Source organism: Macrosteles quadrilineatus, unplaced genomic scaffold (genome assembly GCF_028750875.1).
Source record: "Macrosteles quadrilineatus isolate MER2022 unplaced genomic scaffold, UCM_ALF_1.0 Scaffold_2__2_contigs__length_208266976, whole genome shotgun sequence".
NCBI classification, from domain to species: Eukaryota; Metazoa; Arthropoda; class Insecta; order Hemiptera; family Cicadellidae; genus Macrosteles; species Macrosteles quadrilineatus.
In genome coordinates, this window is record NW_026542595.1 from 207,353,956 (window position 1) to 207,360,335 (window position 6,380).

Consider the following 6,380-nt stretch of genomic DNA (forward strand, 5'->3'; position numbering starts at 1 on the left):
TCTAGAAAGACAATTTAGTATTAATATTAGGATTTAAACATCTTATATGTCACACCAAATTGCCACCAACGGATTGCACTGATGTTAATTACTTATTTGTTTGACATTATCTTAGGCCTGGATCACACATCTAGCTGCTAGGCTGTGACTAGGTCGCAGGCGCAACGTAGCGGACCTCAGAATCAAATAGACCCGTTCACATGAGCATACAACAGCGGCGATTGAGCTTGTCGTTGTCAACTATTGCCAGGGTCCGCTTCCTTTCATTTTAATTACCAATGACAAGATAAATATTATTTGTTATAACCTAATTTAGATTACATAAATGAAATCTGTAAGACACTGTTCCTATGCGATCAGTGGTATTTTCCAAATGGCGTATAATACTTTCTCTGTATTATTTTATCAGTGGTCATCATACGATTGTTTATTGGCTTGATTTTAAACATAAGGGGTGTCCCGTAACTCTCTGGACATATGTATATAGCGTTATTCCTTAGGTCAAGACAAACACATTTCACCATAGGAACATGGGTCTGTGGTGCCTAGTTTTCCGTCTGTCTGTATTTATAGGTTTTTTTACAAAAAAACGAATAACTCCTAAACGGTTTGAGATACAGCGTTGATATTTTGCAAAAATATTAATCTTATTAAGACCTATTATCGTTAGAAATAATACTAAAAAATCATAAACCGTTTCAAAATGACGGCCATTTAAAATATTTGATGCCAAATTTCAAGAAAACCGTTAACTTAACAAATAAATTGCAAGTGACAAAAAAGTTTGGAAATTTAATGTAGTTTTCAATGATACCTTGTTTGTTAGAATGGATAAATAATAACAGAGAAACGAGTTATTTTCGTAATTCTCTCCATAATGGAAACGGTTCCATATTTTGAAATGGTTAATGATTTTTTAGTATAATTTCTAACGATAATAGGTCTTAATAAGATTAATATTTTTGCAAAATATCAACGCTGTATCTCAAACCGTTTCGGAGTTATTAGTCTTTTTGTAAAAAACCTATAAATGCAGACAGACGGAAAACTAGGCACCACAGACCCAGGGCTACAGATATACAAGGGCTAGGCCACGCGAGCTCAGAAAGTGATGCCAGGTGGCTCCCCACCACTCCGCCGCTGTGACATCACAGCGGTACCTCGGGCTCCCGGTACCGTATAGCTTTGCCTATGTGAGCGCTGGTATTGCCGCACATTTAGTGTCGAATAAGCACTATGTTGCTAATTGTGTATTAGGTATTACTGTATTTAATAAAAGTAATAAATTTTAAAATAGGATTACTATACCAATTCTAATAAATAAAGAAACTAACTTTAGTAGATATTTCAGGATGGGAGTGGACTGTAAAGCGATGGTTAAGAATACTGTACTTATTGATCCGATACGTTAATTAGTTATGGTGTAATAACTGTTTTATTTATTTATTATTTATTCATCCCAACTTTAAGAATCCATTGTGGTTATATAAAATACATTGAAGTTGTATAAAAATAAATTATACTGAGTATTTTGTAACTTTTGCAGGAAGGAAAAGAATATCAAATTTATCTATTGCATTGTATTATACATATTTCAATACATTAAAATAAAGTTGTCTGACTAACTAACCTCAATCTCTGTTGACCAACTAGTTCAACAAGTCGAGTTTTGGTGTGATTTTACTTTATCAGTTTACATCATGATTGCCAGATTGCCAGCTTGCCAGAAATGTAGCTTGGCAGTCTGTTTTTCTTGTTTCTAGTTTTCATAACTTAGCAAAGATGGCGGACCGTGGCTTGCACGATCTTTCTACGTTTCCACATCTATATATATAATACGCTAAGCTGATTTTTGTGAACAGAACTCCTCCCACATTTTTGGACCGATTTTGATGATTAAAGTGTCAAAAGAACGGCCCTGATCTGTAGTTTTGCAAAGTGTTTTTGGTTTTTTAAAATCTTTATTAGTTTGGGCAGGATCTTCCATCAAAGTTGGGTTTTCTCCCAAAAGATTAACATGGGGAAATCTAAATATTTAATTGGAAACTTTGTCTCCACTAATTTGAGAGAACGGCTGGACGAAGAAACTTGGTAGAGGTCTCCAAAGAAAGGCCTTGGTCTGTAGATGAGTTATCAAACGAAACACGAAGTAAATTCCCTTAGGGCTTTGCCCCAGAAGCCTTTAAAGATACCTCGACAGATTTGTTTACATTTTTACCATGTGGATAATACTTTTTAATGAAACAGCTGTTGATTTTCAATTGTATTTTAAACAACACACATTTATTGGGAGTTACTAAATCGTCCAAGAGAAGTATTTGCAATGCTATTTTCTGATTTTAAAATTTATTTTCATCTGTATCATGTCATGTTTTGCAATATAATATTCCATTACGAAATCAGTGGAAATTCCTTTTATCACAGAACTCTTATAATAATTTCTTATTGAACTATCTTATATCTATTTTACGGGTTGTTGTCTGCCTTTTCCCCCACTTTTGCCTATATTTTATCATATTATTCTACAGATCATCATAGGCTCACGAGATTATTGTTATACAAGTTTTTAATCATTGGAAAAATCTTCGATTGTGTAATACAATACAAAATTAAACAAGTGCAGAAGGGCACGTTGCCCATTTGAGCAGTGTCCATATTTTGCTAAATTAATAGAAGTTTACAGCAACTGGATAAAACATTTTACAATATTTATGTAGAAATATGTGCATGATTTAAAAAGGCATTAAGCTGTAAAACTGCAATTTACTACAGACTTTTCAGAGAGGTTACTTCGATGTTGTTAATTCAGCTTAGTGAAAACATAATATAGATAAGTATACAAATAAGAATTTGAACTCTTAGAGAGCCTTTGAATGAATGTTATTAGAATAACGAAATGGGTTGTGCATGTTTACTAACGCTACTCGGCAACAAATTACAAAAACCATTTAATTTATCTCTAAAGATATATTCTTAAAGTGCACTGAGCAGCAGCCTCGAAAATACTATGTAACTTACCCATGTAGCTACAAAATGCTCAAACTCACATCGTGACAATTTATAATTCGGCTTATATTTCTCCAGCAGATTATTTATCTGCAGAAGAAGCTTATTGTGCTCTTATCGTGTGTAATAACACCCAAACACAGAAACCTGGCCTAAAAGGTACCTATCTTAACAAATTATTTGTAGTGGTCTATTTTACGGATTGTGTGGCTCACCGGGTTGTTAACGTGATTTAAAATAACACGACATTTTGGCTGTAAAAAGGCACAAAGAGTAAATACTATTTAAGCAGCTACTGTCATGATAGAAAGGTCATATTCTTTTTAAACTAGATCACATCATACTTTATAAGATACGTTGTTTAACAATACATGTAAACGTCAATATTTACGTAACAGCCAATTTACAGTATTTATTGCTTTTTGGAAATGCCACATTGTTATGTAATTTGAATTATTTGTTGCCAATGAAGCCGCACAACCATATAAACGAGGAGGTCCCTAACAGTTCAAGAGTAAAAGCCAACTTCACTTCAAGTATATTCCACTACACCTAACTTTCCGTAGATGAAAAATTAGCATAAGCCTTGCCAGTGACCGTCGATTTCGACGGGTTTCACCTAGTACTAAATATTATCTAAAAGTATACATTCCTTTATTATGGTATTTATAAAAAAATACATGACATAGAAATACTAGAGATTGTCCTGGAATAGTGTTCTACTACTAATAGAGTTACTTGGTTTGTTTACAACATTTGACTTGAATTCATTGTTACAAACTTAGGATTACATTGGATCTCTATTTGTTCATTTTTAATGCTCTGGAACATTGAACCTTACATAGATTTCTGTTTTGATACTACAAAATGCAGTATACCATTTTGTTAACTGCTACTGCCTTTTTACAGTCGTAACATTTTACAGGTTATTTTTATTTCAGCTTTTTTAAGATACTTTTTTGTCTGATTACGGGCCTCCACCCATTTTCTCGACGGCTCCATTTTGTACTATTTGAGACCCAGCGCAACCTGTAGGTTACGTTTTTTTTATTTTTTTCATAAATATATTCAAAATAAAAAATCTATTGTAATGTATATGTTTTTCATAGTTTTTTAAACCGAAAAATCCAAATTTGGTAATGTGAGGTGTTTATGTCGGGTAGGGCACCTATCGTAAACTTACCTCCGATTTGCTCGGACAGCTCGAGTAGTCCAGGGTCTCGCTGACAATCCTCGTCGCTCGCTTCCCACTTCTGGATCTTCGTAGATGTTAATGTCGCGCCGATCTGCTAGTACACAAGTACACACTGTATACCTCGGCACGTCGACGCACCGTACACGAGTTGCTATTAAGGAATACACTAACTATAGTTACTCCTATAACTTGGTGTCAGCACAGCGACGCGCTGACAAGGCCAAGTCTAAGCTAACTACTAGGGCTGATAGATAAATAGGCGACGATTAGGAAATAAAATAAATAACCAGCTCCTAGGCTTAACGAAAGATCTCACTTCTCGAAATAAAACTAAAATAATCTTCTCGGAATTAAAAGAAAACAACGCTAACTCGCGATAAGTAAATAATGAAATAAAACAAAACGTAGAAGGCACCTAGGCCAATTCTTCTTGGCTTTAAGGAAAATAAATAAAAACTCCTGATTACAATAAAACAAAACCACTTTGGATGACTAAAAGTCGGCGTATGTGACTGCGACACTACACTCGCAGCGTCGGTCGATAAACTACGTTATTCTATAATAAACTACGATAAACGTCCTAGAATAGCCTAATAAATAACGCAATTTCCCTCGCCAAAGTGGATACGGGGATGAATACAACGGATACGCTAGCTATATACAGTGTACTTACGTAACACGACACTTCCAGATTTACATCCGGGTTACTCTCGCCTTCGTCCGGATACCTTATTATTTGGTTCGCTCGCACGGCCTAAGGAGGGTTGGTTGGTGTGCGCGAACCTAACGCTCGACGCCGACTGTCTCAAGAACTGTCCACTGTCCGCTGGTCTCGGCTTCTCCCCACCACGTCTACGGCAGCGCTTCAAGGTGACAGCGGCCGAGTCTCGAACTAGGAGACATGACTAGCTGCAGTGGACATGTTTGACATTGTTGTCAAGCGCGCTCAAGCCTTCGCGGCCTTTAAATAATTAAAACGAACCCCCTAATAAAATGTGACCATTACAGTAATAAGATTTTCAGGATAACTCATGGGTCTGAGGAGGATTATTTATTGTACCTTGTTACTAGGCACGTTTTTTAAGTAAGGACCGTTTTTAAATTTCTTCGTTCCAGCACTGCGATTGGCATTTTCGACATTTGCGCTGTGTATGTGCATCTATTGGTAAGACATAGCCGGAAATTCGAGAAAAATCGGCCGTGTTTACATCCGGTTTCGAGCATTCAAAATGGTGCCGCCAATTGAGACTGCCGCCGACTGTGAAGTGAGCGCTGTAATTAGATTTTTAAGAGCTAAAGGTGTGAAAGCTATTGAATATCATCGACAGATTAGTGAAGTGTATGGCGAGAACATTATGAGTGACGGAATGGTACGCAAGTAGGTAAGGACATTTTAAGACGGCCCCACCAACGTTCATGATGAGCAACGCACTGGTTGTCATCATAGGTACGGGGACAGTAATGACGCCGCCCAGTGCGTTACTCATCATGAACGTTCGTGGTACCGTATTTCAATTCCCATATCCAATTGCATACAATTATGACACTCATAATGTTCTCGCCATACACTTCACTAATCTGTCGATGATTTTTAATGGCTTTCACACCTTAAGCTCTTAAAAATCTAACTACAGCGCGCACTTCACAGTCGGCGGCAGTCTCAATTGGCGGCACCATTTTGAATGCTTGCAACCGGATGTAAACACGGCCGATTTTTCTCAAATTTCCGGCTAAAAAACGTACCTAGTATATGGCGAGCATACAAATTCAGGACCCGCTTGTTATATTGCCTAGTTTTGCAAACACACAATAACCTGTCATTTTATCAAATTTTTCACCCACTATTTCCTGCCAGGCGTTGTCCTGTTTCTTCCTGTTATCATGATAACCTTTATCACTTACTGTAGAGAGAAGGGGATACTCCTTAACTGCTTCAATCAAAAGTTTATCTACACTCATGTCACACACAAGGCTCTCTTCTGGTGCATGCAGATTGGATCCAACATCCGACAACAATGCCCCAGAGAGCAAAGTCGTCAAAAGGTGTCAGATTTAATATATTTCTTGTGGGTTTTGATGTCTAAGAATCCAAAAAATGAATAATGAAAAATCCAAAATACAATTGTGTTTCTGTATTAAGAAAATATTCAATAGAAGACATTTTGCAGGAAATAAAACA